A 16,094-nucleotide genomic window follows, 5' to 3' on the forward strand; every position below is an offset into this window, starting at 1 on the left:
AAAAAAAAAAAAAAAAAAAAAAGAAAACTATTTCATATGCATATTGCATTTTTATATTTTATCTATCATTAGAAAGAGTTCATGGAGCTCAGAGACTACAGGGATGATTTAGATGACATCAAAATGAACTGAAAACTTCAGAGTTAGAGCCCAAATTGAAACTCTTTTATCGATCAAATAAGTTCAAGAAAAAAGATCACAATTTAATAGTTGAATAGAAATGTGAAAAAAATTTCAAATATACAACTCAGGCAACCCGGGTATTTACCAAAACCCTAAACATCATAAAGCACGAAATATATTGTTCTAAACATGCTTCCTTTGTTGAGTACACAATTTTGCCTTACCAGAAGAGGATTATGAGGATGAGGCTAAAAGCCCATCAGGACCAGTGAGAATTGGAAAAAGGCACCTGGTCCAGCAAAAGTAAATCAAGGATTTTTTAATCCATAAAATAAGTATTTTTACATGAATATCAATAGAATGTTGAAGAATATGACAGATTCAAATAATTCGCTCACAACTAAACATAGATGACCTCCCAAAACAAACTATTGACTTGCTGACATGATAGCAAATGAAATGTGTTTTAGTGATTTAGCTCTAACAATAAAAAGTTAAAGTTTAATTGCAAGAAAATATTGTAGATGACTTTTGATGTCACAACACTTTTCTCTGGGAAAAAAAAGACTTTTTCTTAATAAAATGTATTTTTTTCAATATTTTATTTTGAGAATATGGACAGGCATTCATATTACCACCATTATCAATTAGTGTTTATTAAATTTCTACCTAGACAGTTCATACTATTCTAGAAGATGAAAACTTTAACTTTCAGGAAAAAAAGGAGAATATCTTTCTAGTCTTGAGATTGACAAAATTGTGTTAAATGGACACACAAAAAAAGATTAACTGGAAGTATATTAAATATTCCTGTTCCCCAAAATATAACATTAAGACAATAGTAATGGATAAGATAAGACACAGAGTAGAATATTATGCTTATAGACAAGAACAAACCTCCTAGAACAACATTGTGAAAGAGAACTTGCTGCACTGTCTATGATTGAGCTGTCCAATATGGTAGTCACTAATCACACGTGAATATGACACTTGACACGTGACTAGTTTGGTAAAGGAATTAAATTTTAATTTTTTAATTTAGAATTTAAAAATGCAATTGATTTAATTTAAAGAAATATGGCTAATGGCTAATATATTAGTTCATTTCTAGAAGGTTTTAGAAGCTTATTTGTAATTGCTAGTTAGAACCCAGGCCTCCCACCCCCAAACTGGCTCCTCACCACTAAACAGAAATGGAGACATACATTTTATTATAAAGAAGTTTCTATTTTATTCATTTTATTCTTTATGTTAGCCCTATTTGGGTAATTTTACTCATCCAATTTCCATAGCTGACAGTTATTTAAATATCCAAAACATCATTTTTTATCAAAATTTTTCATGAAATTTCATAAAATTCCTAAATTTTACTTCTTTAGAAAGGCATCATAAAGTAGTGAAGAACAAAAAACATTTAATTGAAGATCAAATTTTGCAGGTTATTTTTTAAAGTTTGGATGAAAGTTCTTTTTTGAATTATTATTTTTAAAAGTTTGTCCAAGTTAGCGAAAGTTGCTGTGAAATTAAGTTTGGTCTTGAACTCCTGACCTCAGGAAATCCTGCCTCAGCCTCCCAAAGTGCTGGGATTACAGGCATGAGCCACTGAACCTCTCCATTGCTTGCAAAATAAGTTTGGTAGCAAAATATATTTGGTGTGATTTTATTATAATGGTGTTATAAAATATCTGCTCACCAGACTGGAGTCATTATGATTGATCTTCACCATAAATCTTAATTTGCACCATCAATGTCCTAAGCAAGTAGCAATTAGATTAATCAATTTCATCTTTGAGTCCTATATTTAGGACAAAACATTATAAGCATTAGGGGTCCTTTCTTTACTATTAACAACAATATTAGCTACCACTAGTGACGCTTATTATATTCAAGTCATTATACTGGAGACTCCATGTGTAATCTATTTGTTAGCTTCAAATTATGAGCTTTCTATATAAATAATCTACTTGGAAGTTGTTTCTCTGCCATATTTGAATTCTGCAATAGCCCCCTGCTGGTCACTACATAGAAATTGGCATCTATTGGATGACATGCTGTCCAATCCCTTAATTTCACACAGACCACACTAGCAAGGCTTTTACAAACATAACAGGTTTGACTAAAAATTGGAGGCATGATCAAAAAGGAATCAAGTTACAACATAGGAAACAACAACAAAAAAAAAACAAACAGCAGCAGCAACTCTTCACATACGAGTCTAAGCATGACTGTCCTCATAGTCCTAAAGAAAATAACCACAAGAGTTAAATTTTTTTATAAGCTGAATCCTGCCTTTTTCTTCTTCCAGTGTTCCAAACTCTATTTGGCTTTTAGAAAAGGTCAGTTCCCTGAGTCCTGAGTCCATCCATTTTTCTTAACAGCACTAAGTCATTAGATAAAAAGCCACGCTAGTACATTCTCTTAAGTCAGAGTTCTACAACAGAGATGAAACCAGGCGCTTCAGAATCATCATCACTACAGGGATATGGACTTCGATGTTCCGAGGTTAACTTTCCTTTGAGATACCTCCATTACTATAAGGTGAATATAAACCTACTCATTCATTAAACTTTTTGATGAATAACATGTTTGAAATACTTGTGTGCACGCGTGCGCGCACACACATACACACATAAACACATTTCTTAGGATGAACAAAATTTCTCAAGGATAATGTCCTGTCACATTAATGAACATGTTTATTTCCCTAAAAACAACACCATCTACATCAAGTCTACTACCTTGAAATGTAAATTCATCTTACTTCTAAACTGAGGCAAATAGGTGTTGCTCACTGTGTTTCCCAGATATGGTGAAAGTCTTTCACAATCTTGACATTCCTCATCCAGAGGTTAAATTTCTTTTCCTTAGCTTTGAACCTGATCGGATCTTGACCATCCTGATGAATAGAATATGGCATAAGTGACATTATCCCTGTGGCTAGGTTAGACAAGGGAATATGGCTTCTGACTGACTGTCTCTTGGGACACTCACCCAAGTCCAGCCACTATGTTGCTGGACAGCCCACACCACTTGCAGAGGCCACATTGTAGATATTTCAGCCAACAGTCCTGACTAAGGTCTAAACCATCACCAGTCACCAGACTTGTGAATGATGGAGCCATCAGATGACTTCAGTCACCAGCCTTCGACTTGCTCCAGTTGACTGACGCCAGGGGAGCAGAGACACATTTATACATTGCAAGTCCTGCCCTAATTGCAGACTTACTGCTCTATTTGTTCTAGTTGTGCTCCTTATTTCTAGATTGCTAGCCAAGAAAGAACTGAAGTAGGATTTGTAAGTGACGATGAGCAGAAAGAGACAGAAGGGAATGCTAGGAAGAAGAGGAACGAGAAAGCATTAACTCAGCAGCTAAACATTGAGGCACATTTCTAATAGGAACCTTGACTTCATCAACTACATCCCATTGTAATCTGAATCTTTGCATAACATTTTCTATTTACAGATGATGGCTTGTGCTGCACACAATAGCTGAACAACATTAAACTTAAATTAATGTTCCACATAGTCGCCAAGACTCCACTTCTAGAAATACTTAGAATAACTTATAGGAACTGTTAGTAATAGGTTGTAATTACAGAATAATATTAAATGAAATGATGTCTTTTTCTGTAATATTGAAAGATAATTTGTATAAGAAATACCTGCCTGAAAAACATGAAAGTACTGAAAAAAATTTGATTTTAGAAAAATGATCGTGGTAATTTGGCAATTCAATACATCATTGAGTAGAAAATGTTTTATTCCGATAATTATTTGTAAAAGGTCAGTTTACCGGTATAAACGCAATAGCTCAAAAGTTTCCACATGCTGTCTGTGTTGCAGAATTATCTACCACTCAGCTGGCAGCATAAGGGTAGTCTGAATGGCACTTGACACTACAAACTGATAATCTGATTAGAAGTATCGTCATTCAGAATTAATGCACCCTTACATGACATTTTAAAAATTAGATTGTCAGTTTCTGGTTTGTTGTTGTCAGTATTGCGGCCTTTGAGCGCCACCCAGTGGAGAATCTCATATCGTTGGCAAAATTTACAAGCAGTTATGTTCTTTAAAGTCCCAGACTCATTATTTAATATGTAACCTCACGAGCATCTGGATGAAATCTCGTCATAGGAGAATTCACATTTTTAAATTATTTTTCTGCAGCCTAGGCAGCTAGTAGAACCCTGTGTAGGCACCCTAGAGGAAAGTCCTCGATGCACTTCTGCGCGGAGTCATATGGTTAGAATCAGAGTTCACCCAATGCCAGTTTACAGCACAGGCGCGTGTATGAACAACGTGCAAGCAATCAGACTAGCTCTGGGTTTCATATGCCCCCTCTGGTTAGGGTGCTTTTTACACCTTATGGAAAAAGGTAAGTTAGACAAGAGCTAATATTTTTCTCCCCAGTAAGGCAGCCGGATCTACAGCTAAAGTGATGTCAGAGTTTCCATTTCAGCTCCTTATTTTCAATGTTTTAGCCCTCTGCCGTAAACATTAACTCTATGAAGGAAAAAAAAAAACATACTCGGTTATATTGCATTCAGGCCAAGAGAACGCTCTTCCTATTAAATAAGTGGTCTTGAAAAGAAATTAAATTGAACATCATAAAATTCTATTTTTAAGGAAGATGAGACAAACATGGGGGGAATAAGAGCTTTCTCTTCTAAACTGCGCACATGTTTTCTCTCAAATGTTTGAGACAAAAACAAGAGTCAAAATATGTAAAGTTTGTTCAACCCTGCCTTTATATATGAGATATCTAGCTATTCAGATTGTTATAATGCTACACAAGGACTTTATTCTGTGAAAATCAGGTCAAAGCAGCAGCCGTCCCCAGTTCTGTCCTCTTAAATGACACAAACAGGTAATTAAGAAACTATGCTTGAAAAAACAAGCAAACACTCCCCTTACCCTATTCAGTGGTACTCTGGCTCGCAAAGTCACAGCCCAGGCAGGTTGAGGTTTCTGTGGAATGGCCTCTCCCTGTGCAGTACCTGTTACTGTGATAAAAAAGCACATCGGTCTTCTTTGTGGTCTGAAAAATGTTCCAGTTCTAAGCACTGAATTCATTTGGAGAAAAAAAAAAAAATTTTTAAGATGGAGGAAACCATAGTTTTCTTTCATAAGATCTGGAGTTTTAAAATAAAGGAAAAGAAAGAAGACAGAGATGGAGGAGAAGGAGAAGAGAAAGAATAAGAGAGAGAAAGACAAAGACAACGAAAGAAAGAAAAAGAGAGAGAACAAAAATATGGTGAATTTAGTATTAAGCAAAAAAAAATGTGTTTATGCCATGAAAACTGACCTTTTAACTTTTGAAAAAGATTTTTCTGGTTTGGAAAAGATATAGCGCAGTTTTTCAATGAAAGGATTTATAAAGAGGGCTTTATTGGTATTCTGGACTGGGCTGACCTATTTCAATTTCTCTTTACAAAGAGAGAGAATATTTGTCATATACTAACTTTGTTTTATCAAATTAAGGCCATACCATGAACAGACTAAAGCGATTGTAAGAATGGTGTCTAACTTGCGATCCCCTCATGTCGACCTCAAGAATATCAAAGTCAGGGAACCCCTTCGGTCCCCCGTCTCGCACTGTGAGAGTTTTTCTGTCCTCTCAATAAATCCTACTTTCAAAAAAAGAATACCAAAGTCCCAGACACAAATTTAAATTTCCTGATTTGTGAAGAAGGATGTTAGCCATAGTGTCACTGGTATTTTTTTCTTGAGTTTCTCTGTTTCCCTGCACCCGCCAATAAAGCTTATAGATGCTTTACATTTTTAAAAGTGTGTTTTGTATTATCATATCATTGACTTTCTCATCTTTCTAAGAAATGAAGACTCTAAATAGTTTGGGATCACAAAACTGAGGGCTGGACAGGAAGACTGATTCAAGACTTGAGATTGAGGGCAGGCAGTTGGGACACCATACTTATTATCATCTCCCTGAACCTCAGACGTTATCAGTCTGCAAGCGAAACTTAATCCTGAACATAAATTGCATTTCCTAAAAAAAACATAATCTTGCCTTAAGACACCAACCTCCCTGATTACAGGGAATGTCTGTGTTTACACATTTGTATAGAGCATGCTGACTGTATTAGTATCCTAGGAAACAAACTGTGCCGCTCACAGACCTGCTGCAAGCACCAGGGAGAGAAAGAAAAAGAAATTTTGAAATCAGACCCCCGATCTCTTAACTCTTTTCAAATTCCTGAAGCACATTAGCGTTACTACTGCATGATGTGCACGGTAGTATTTCTTCTAATGAAATCTGACTAAAAGTTTTAAATGAGTTTAATGCATGAAATGTATAAATAAAATGTGGCCTTGATTAAATTTAGACCCGATACATAACTTAAATGGGTAGCCCAAGAACAGCACTGGTATCATGTGTCCAGACTTTTTGGGGCTTTGCAAAAGTAGTTTGGATTTTATCAGTTAGTGTAGAACACTTTCCATCAGGGACACAAAACTGAAATGTGCAAGAGTACTGTAGAAAAAATACTGTTCATGGAAAAGAGGTGGGTGAAGAAATATGGAACAAAATATTAGAAGGTGAACCACAGAGTGGAATTTGGTAGTACCGTTTTTTGTTGACTTGGAGTTTTTTCTGGATTTTTTTAGTTTCATGACTTTAGAAAAATGTCTAAATTTCATGAAGACTCAGTTTTCCCCAGTTGTATCTGCGGGTTAAGATGTCTTTTTTGTCTATCTCCTGGTTTGTTGGAAGGATCAGAATAAGATGACAAGTATGAGAAGATGTGGTTACTGTGCATGCTCTATAAATAGAAGTCATTGGTTATGATATAGGTCCTCAACTCTAGAAGTTTCCTATTCATATCTAACAGTTAAAAACCAAGTACTCTTTCCAGCTAGCATATTAGATATATATGGTATACTATAGCCCATCATATATAATGGTTAGAACTAAAGTTATTACTTAAGATTAAATGAAATTTAAAAAAAAGGAAACTCTTGGGAAAGCTTCAACAACTATACAGGAAACTTCATAAATTAGCAATAGAGTGTATGGTCTTTGAAATCAGACATCTGAGCTTCAATCTTGCATCTGCTAATGGAGATAAAAACGAGTGCTTAATGGTTTTGCCATGATTATTATTACATAATATGATATATGCAGAAGTTTTAACTCATGGTATTTAATAGCAAGTATCCTAAAAAACTCTACTTTTTTCATGTTATATACACCATGCAAATGTCATCATATGCATTTCAAGGTGATCTGATCACACCCACAAATAAAATAAAATTATTTCACCTTGAAAGGTCAAAGAATTATGTTAACATTTTTTAAATGGAAGACCATACAGAAAAATGAATACCGTACGTTCTCATTTACTAGTGCGAGCTGAACACTGGGCACACACAGACATAAAAACGGGAACAACCAACACCGGGGACTCCCAAAGGGAAGGGGGGAGGCACTCAAAAACTACCCCTCGAGGACCACGTTCACCACCTGGGAGGCGGGCTCCATAGAAGGCCAAACCCCACCGTCACGCAATGTACCTATGTAGCAAGGTACATTCTATGTACTCCTTGAATCCAAAACACTAAATTAAAATAACGATGGAAGAGCAGTACTGGAGTTTCCCAAGCTGAAGATTGGGACAGGGTGGACAGTTGGGGAGACAGATGAAATTTACTGCAGTGCAAAGATAGAGGAGGACGGAGTGCTGAAATGTTCTCTTAAACCTCCACAGCAGACGTGCTTAGGGATTCTAGGCTAACCCACAGCCAAACTCTGTTTTTTGTGTGTGTTTTTTCTGTTTTAAAGATTACACAATGCCACTCAGTCCCAGTCATTTAATAGACTGAAACCAGGTGAGTTTGAGCCAATTTTGCCTTTCATTTTTCAAGTTTGTTTATGACTCTGCTTTAACCACAACATTCTGAGATCTCACAAGGAAATCTGTTTCTGTGACATTTTCAGCCTGATTTCCAAACCAGAGAAAAAAGGTTCAAATAAACTTGGGCCCATTTCAAAAAAGCAACTGAGATTCTGGATGTTTATTTGAAGCAATCTGGACTCCTGACCTGTAGAGATTCTTCCACCTACGATAAAGCGAGCCGACAATGAATTCACTGTGCAAGGATCTCGTGCTTTCAGTGTCTAAGTGGATAAAAATCCCACTGGCTTCAAGGAAAGCTGTTTCCAAACACATGCTGTGGAATCAAGCCTGAAGCGGATATATTGATACCCTCTTTTTAGGAAAATACATCAACCAATCAGTATCGCAGTTAAGAAAACCTGTAAAGAAATGATTTATTCAACATGCTTTAGGTGTTTAAAAAGTATTCCAAGGTTGACACCAATAAGAAGAGGTTGTTGTTGGAGGTGGTGTAGGGCTTAGTATTTCCTGGAGCACTATAGAAAAATTCAGACCAAGCTGCTCTCTCCTGGACAGAGCTTCCTTTAACATCAGTGTGGGACTTTAGAAAGTATGCCAGTCTTCCCCAAGCTCTTGAACCTTCTCAAAAACTGAATTCTGCCACTTTTGAAATGATGAACACTGAGAAATTGGATTTGAAACCACAGCATTAAATGCTTAAAATTCGATCCTTCTGTCAGGACCTGGGATAAATTAAACTGATGTACATTATTTTTAAAGAAAGGGGAAAAAATATGGGAAGTGGGTTTTGAGGCCTGAAGGCAAAGAACAAAACAAGTTATGCAGGTGATACAAACCATCTTAGTTCATTCCTATAATGGCTTTCTTTTTCCATATGGTGGCCCATACTGGAAATAATTCTTAGGAAAACACATTTGTATGTGATAAATAAAACATTATTTTAGAGGTTTCTGTTTTTATTTTCAGAGATTGCTACTTTTTAAATTTAGTGTGCAGACTGCTGTTTAATTTTTTAACTTTGGTATTTGAGTTTATTTTTTCAAGGAGAGTGCTAAAGAATGTATATCAATAATAAGGGTGGAAGGTGAACAATTATCAAGTGTTTCCATCAAATGAATTCAGTGCAGCTGGATGATATGTACTAGGATTTAATCAAAGCTTTAGGAATTTAAACATAAAATGGGTCGAGTTTCACTTTAGTCTATTGTAAACTTGTTAATAAGTTATTTTACTAATACTGCATAGATTGTATTAATTTCTAACCCTTAAATAATAGCATCAGTCTAAAGATAAATACATTATTAATAAAAAGTCTTTATCCATTTTAGTCAAAACTTTTTAATATTCTTTCAAAAATACTCCTGGAACAAGGCCCAAATATCAGAGATGGAACGAATGAATTGCTTACTGGCAACCTGCAAACTAGTGTACGCTGTGAAGCGGCCACACCCATGGAACCTCTTGTTATAGTTTGCATTCCAGACTGTTTCATTTCATTTTATAGCATCAAACATGAGCAGAAAACATATTCCTGGATCAATTAACACAGCATGCAGCCCTTCTCCTCTTGCCTTTTTTTTTTTTTTTTTAAAAAAAAAACCTCTGATCTTAAACAGTGCCTGTGAACTGAAGCAAAAAGTAAGACAGCTTTCTGGCGAATTTGATCTCTGTTTGCAGTCACCAATTAGTTCTAATCCTGCAAGATCTCATATCCTTAGTTATATGATTTGGAGCATAAAGTGCCCAAGTGTTTTATTTCACATTACTTCATTCATTTGAGCCTGAGAGTCAGGGGAAAGCTAAGGAATGTTGCAAATCTCAAGGTTGTAAACACTTGTGAAAACCAAGTAGTTCCTAACAGGGCATTTTTTTCCTGAGATATACATATATAATTTTTAGTCATCTGGACTCTCCATTTTCACATATATTAAATCTCAGTTCAAAGACCATGCTCTTTCAAGACAGGAATTAATTATTTGTATATACTTCCTCTCTCCCTACAAATAAAGGATAGGATTTTTGATCAACCTCTGTTTATTTTATTTAATTTTGCAATGTATTGGATACATTGAATTTTAAAAAATGCTAAACCATAAATAAATGGATTCTCAAAATTTTCTCACATATGTGTCATCAAGGTGGCATTTATATATTATGGGAGCTCTCGATACAACATGACTAACATCCATCTGTCATTGTTTATTGTATGTTAGAGAATTCTGAGTATTAGCTATATTTAGGGAGGATGTGTTTCAAACTATAGTCCGTGAAAAATCATGTGAGCACACATCATCATTATTTAAAGAGTCTACAATGGAGAATAGTGTATGAATAATGTTCTTATACATTTTTCCCACAAAAAAATCTTTAAAATTTGTTTCTGTGAAAGCATTAAAACAAAATTCAGTCTTCATCTGAAACTATGTTTTTTCTTCATTAAATTATATTGTGGAAAAAAAGTCAGACAAGTCATCACAACTGAGTACTTTCATCTGACACAGATAGAAATATATCCAATGTATTCACAAAGGGCTGCTTCGTATTACAGTAACACCTTACACACTGGGTGTTGTTGACTGTCAGCTAAAGGGAAGAACTATTTTTGTACTGTTAACATTTTTATGCAAAAGGACTCGAAGTACTTTTCAAATTAGGCACTACTTTTGAGTTGGAATCAAGCCACCCTGAAGAAACTTCTGAGCTGTCAATCACTGCACGGCTACTACCCAGCTGATGAAGAAACAGCATATTTTTGGCAACCATGGCAAAACCCTTTTCATACCAAAAACACAGTGGTACCTTTGATCTTTGAGAGGAAAGGCAAGACTTGTTGGCTTTTTTCCTCGGGATTTATCCAAAAATCTACAAGACCAAATCCATTACTCATACAAAGCTCTTGTGGTAGTTGACCACATGACATAGAAAAGAGACCTTTTCAGAAACATTCAATAAGGAATTTTCCTCTCGTCCTAGAGTTTGCAAAAATCCCTGATACATTTCTTTACTGGAATAAAATCCTTACCAAAATTTATTTTCACTAGGTATTCCAAAAGCTACCTTCCAATGGAAACTTTGCTTTAATGTTTTGTTAAAGGTGCTTATTTAATTGTGATATGTGTGTGTAGGCATATGTGTACTTACACACAATGCACACACACACACACACATATATATATATATACCCTTTACCTGTTATTTTATTCAATTAAAAAATCAAATAGGTTTCTAAAAATATAGGAATTTCTAAAAAGAAAAATAAGAATGTACTTTTAAAAGTTGGGTTTTCATTTATCAATTTTTTGTTAAGAGTGGAACAGGAAGACTAAAGTCTCTCCAATTTATTGTGATTTTTGAAATATGCCTCTCATTATCCTTTTAATTTTCAGTCTCTAATAAGGAACATAGTGATTCATTCATTTGTAATTCTCTCAATTGCTATAAGTTTGTAGACAAAACAGGCACGGGATAATTGTCATATTTGTCTACAATGTTTATGAGCCTGGTCTTTGTTCAAACTGACTCTGGATACTAAACAAAGGATGAAAATAAAATCAAACTTCTAGAGTACATATTATGTGCCTAAAACTCTGCGAGGAGCTTTACTTTTTCATTTCATTTAATCATCACAACAATCCTGTGGACTTGTGGCAAACTAATGTATTTTTCTAATTATTCTCTGCCCTTTCCTATGAGGCAATGATACCTTCCTGCCTGAGAGGCTTGGGTATAAGACTTCCTCCTGCCTTTTTAAAGGTCAGTGAGAGAGATTCATGAAACATTTAGGCACATTCTTTTAGAACCATCCCATGGTCCCTGAGTCACTCTTTTCTTTTTCCTCTGCGGTAAGAACACGTCCCAGAAAGGGGTAGCTATTTCTGCCAGAAGGAAGAAAACAGGGAGTAGAGCTTTAATAGATCTTTGTTGTTGTAAGCCACTGTTATTTTAGCATTAAATATATATATATATCTTAACAGAACGCAGGTAAGTAACATTAATACTCATTTTATAAATGAGTGCATTAAGATAAGAGGGATTAAGTTGCTCAAACACACAGTTAGGAAACTAAACAGCAAGAAAATTAATGCAGTTATCCGACTCCATTTTCCATGTTCTACCTTATAGCATTTCAGGAGGTCAAAAAGCTTGCCTACTCATTATCTAGAAGATTCCTTATTTGTTTAATTCAACTAAATAACCAGACAATAATCTACAATTCCACTGAATTACACAGTTTTTCCTGGGTAGGCCCTTACAAATGTTAGACCACTGACTGGAAAAACATTGTTCTTTTCTTTTTCTATTCTATCGTTTATGTATCATCTTCCTATATTTCCTCCAAGAATAATATACATTTTTTCAAGTATTTCTGGTATTCAAATATCAACTCATACCCAGGTTCAAATCCTTCCTCTGCCACTTATTAACAATATTACCTTGAACAAGTCATTTAACCTATATGAGTCACAGTTAGTGTGTATGACGGGATAATGACACCTCTTCACATGTTCTTTGATAATTAATAATTCATGAAAAAATATGGCCAGAGCAGATACCTAACAAATATTAACCCTTGCTTTTTCTAGTATCCTATCCCTCCTGTTTAGTGATGCCTCATCTTTCTAGGGTAGCTGGCCTGATAAGATATTAAATAATGTCCTTAAAACCAATCCAGCAAATAAAATAATTTGCCTTACTTTTGTTTTCCTCAGTTTATATCATTTTACCTTTAGTTTTCTCCAAAGAGACAAGCTTGTTTTATTTTGTTTTGCTTTTCTAATGAACTTTGGAGATTGTCTTACAACATCAGTAAATTTGGCATTATTTTTTATACTTGTTTCTAAGAAATTGAAAGTGTCAGATTCCTGTATTGGATTCATCGGGAATTACGGTGTTTCTGCTCCAACACATCCTATAGCACTAAATGTCAAATATTCCAAAGGGTTTAGCTACAACCTTGTTTTAATCTAATTATCAATCAGAATTGAGATGTAATATCTGTGTCCACTTGTAGCATTGTTAAAGTATAATATCAGGATGACAGATCCATTCTTCATTTAATGTTAAATTGCTTATCTTTACATCAAATTCTGGGCATCACTCTCTATGTCTTGGATCACTTCAACAAACTTCTAATATTATGAGTACCAAAAAAAAAGAAAGATAGAGATTTGAAGTTCCAAGTTAGATCAAAATTAGGTTCTGTCAATTACTAGAACAACACTGAATATCAATTTTTCTCTCTGTTAAATAGGGTAAAATAAACTGTTTTCATAATACACAATGTACTTTTGAGTTTTGAACAAGAAAACAATTAAAAATTACTATAAAACATAAAAGTAATATTACCATAATATTAGGAATTTTTTATTGTTTCTAAAATAAACTAAACATTTTTCTCCTATACCCTTCATCTTCTTAGCATTTCAGCAAACTTCAACTGAATAATTTTAAAATATTATATATGAAAATAATTATTACAATGTTTTTATATATTTATATATGCATAAAGTACATACTTTTTAATTTGCAAAAAATTAATTGTTTCCATATTTTACTAAATCATGTTATTAGTAAATCAGAACTGGAGTTATGTAATGATTTTGATTTATATGGAAAGGTTAAAAAGAAACTTTTTATGAATTTAGGGTATTTTAAAATACTGTAATTGAGTAAGGCAATAACATATTACAACTTTGGTTGTAAATCCCACATAAAGAAGAGCTTTGCTGGTCAGTTACCTTGTAGTTCAGTTTTACCTTTTCATTCTAAGATGTATATATTATGTTCAATTTCCTCTTCAATCCTCTATCAAATTTAGTGTCCAGCTTATTTTCATTTCTGTAACTCATCACTATTCATCAGGAATTATTAGTGGTAGTATTTTCTGCTTAAACAAATGTGAAACAAATTTAAAACTAAAAAAGCTGATCCTGAAATAATCCTCGAAGAAAACATGGTTTTCAAATTCTCTACAGATTGCACAATAAATTAGACTGAGGATAGAAAGACCTTTTACATAAAAACTCAACATCCTATGTAGAAAACATATATTTTTGCCTAGGTGCTAAAGTTTCTAGACTGTTTTTCCTCTAATGCTAATAAAATGATAATTGTCTCTACCTGAGCCTATTAACAAATGGCAAATACTGGGAAACAAATGCCTACTTGTCACCTCTTTATATATTACTAGATATAATTCATTTCTGTATTATCTTAGAAATTTTCATTCATTCTCATGCCTGTTATGATAATTATAATCACATCTCTCTAGTGGTTGTTTTCTTAATGATTTTACTTGTGGTTTCTAATGTAAACTCACCAGCAAGGAAAAAAAATGTATACTTTTGTTAGAGACTACCATGTTGGAAATTACCCTGTAATTATTACAGAACCCTGCATATGTTGTTAAAAATGAACACAGCAGAGTTCATACTCTTGACTAACCATGCTATCTGACCATGATGGTCTTTGAAAGATGGCATGTTTTCAAATATCCCAGACTGGCTCACAATGCTGTCATATGTCACATTGGATTACCTTAGCCAGCTTGTGTTATGTTACATCAAGGATGTGACTAACGTTAACCACATGTAATGCTGCAAAGCAATGCTATCCGCCAAGGAAATTTCAAAATGGCACAGTTTTAGAAACCAGAATTTTAGAAATTTCTAGTCATTAAGAGACAAAAAAGATCTTTAGATTACTTTAAAAGAGATTTCTATTTTTTCACTCATTTTCAAAGGAGTTGGCAGTTATAGGCACATTCCAACTTGCAGTACTTCTTCAAACAAGAGTTGAAGTAAAGAAATTGATTTATAATATCAAAGCAATGTAGATTACAAATAATCAAGAGAAAGTTAAATGCAACTATTTTTGAAAACAACATTTAAGTGGATATTTGTAAATGAAGCAAATACTTTTAATGAAAGATGGAGCAAATGTTACATGATTTAAATTTAACTTCAGGCTTCACAAGTTTCATTTTATAAAGTAATTATATATTTACATATATTTCAGAGAATAGAATGAATTATTGTATTATAAACATAATCTGATTGACCATGCAAATTATATTATAATTTCATTAATTATATTGCTAATGTAAATAATCAAAATATATGAATCAATTAATAACAATTATGTACTGAAAATACTGTTAATAGTAGCATGTAACTAATAATGTTGTTTACAGCATTCAACACAGTTCTAAAATTTTTTTCAACCTTCAAAGTTACACAGACTCTTCATAAGCCATTAGAGTTTGTTGGCAAGAACAGGAGCAAAAACTCAAAAGAGAAAAATTCTGTAGTGATTCATGCCTACATTAATACTAGAGATGCAGACCAGGTCTGTTCCTTCTAAAAATGGAAATAGCATGAACACTGTCTCTCAGTTAAGTTTATTCATGCATATGCAGATTAACCAACTATATAAAGAGGATATACCATGTCTAAATTCAAATTTACAAATATTTCATACCTTTTAAAATTATTTTGGGCTGGGCGTGCTGGTTTAAGCCTGTAATCTCGCACTTTGGGAGGCTGAGGCAAGAGGATTGCCTCAGTTCGGGGGTTCGAGACCAGCCTGGACAACGTGGTGTGACCTTGTCCTTACAATAAATCAAAAAATTAGCTGGGCGAGGTAGCCTGCACCTGAAGTTCCAGCTACTTGGAAGACTGAGGTGGAAGGATCACTGGAGTCCAGCAGGTCGACTCTGGGGTGTCCATAAGGTTACCACTGCACTCCAGCCTGGACAACGGAGTAAAACTCCAACTCAAAAAATAAAATAAATAAAAAATAAATTATTTTGTTCCCAGTGAATTCCATTTTCAACCACTTTAAAATCTCTAATCCTTTTGATTTCACTTCTCCATCTACATTGGCTCCTCCTTTAACTAGTTTCACAACAGGACAGAAAAAATAATCTGTCCTTGTTCTTGTTATCCACTCATATTCATGACAATTATCCAAATTAAAGAAAATTCCCTGAGTCATATATTTTGGAATCAAATTAAATTTAAGCTTTCAGATCTCGGTAGAGTTATATATTTTCCTTACTACTATGTATTATCCTCTGTGTTACTATCATT

The sequence above is a fragment of the Carlito syrichta genome, unplaced genomic scaffold (assembly GCF_000164805.1).
Source record: "Carlito syrichta isolate Samal-C Ts95f unplaced genomic scaffold, Tarsius_syrichta-2.0.1 Scaffold302592, whole genome shotgun sequence".
NCBI lineage: Eukaryota > Metazoa > Chordata > Mammalia > Primates > Tarsiidae > Carlito > Carlito syrichta.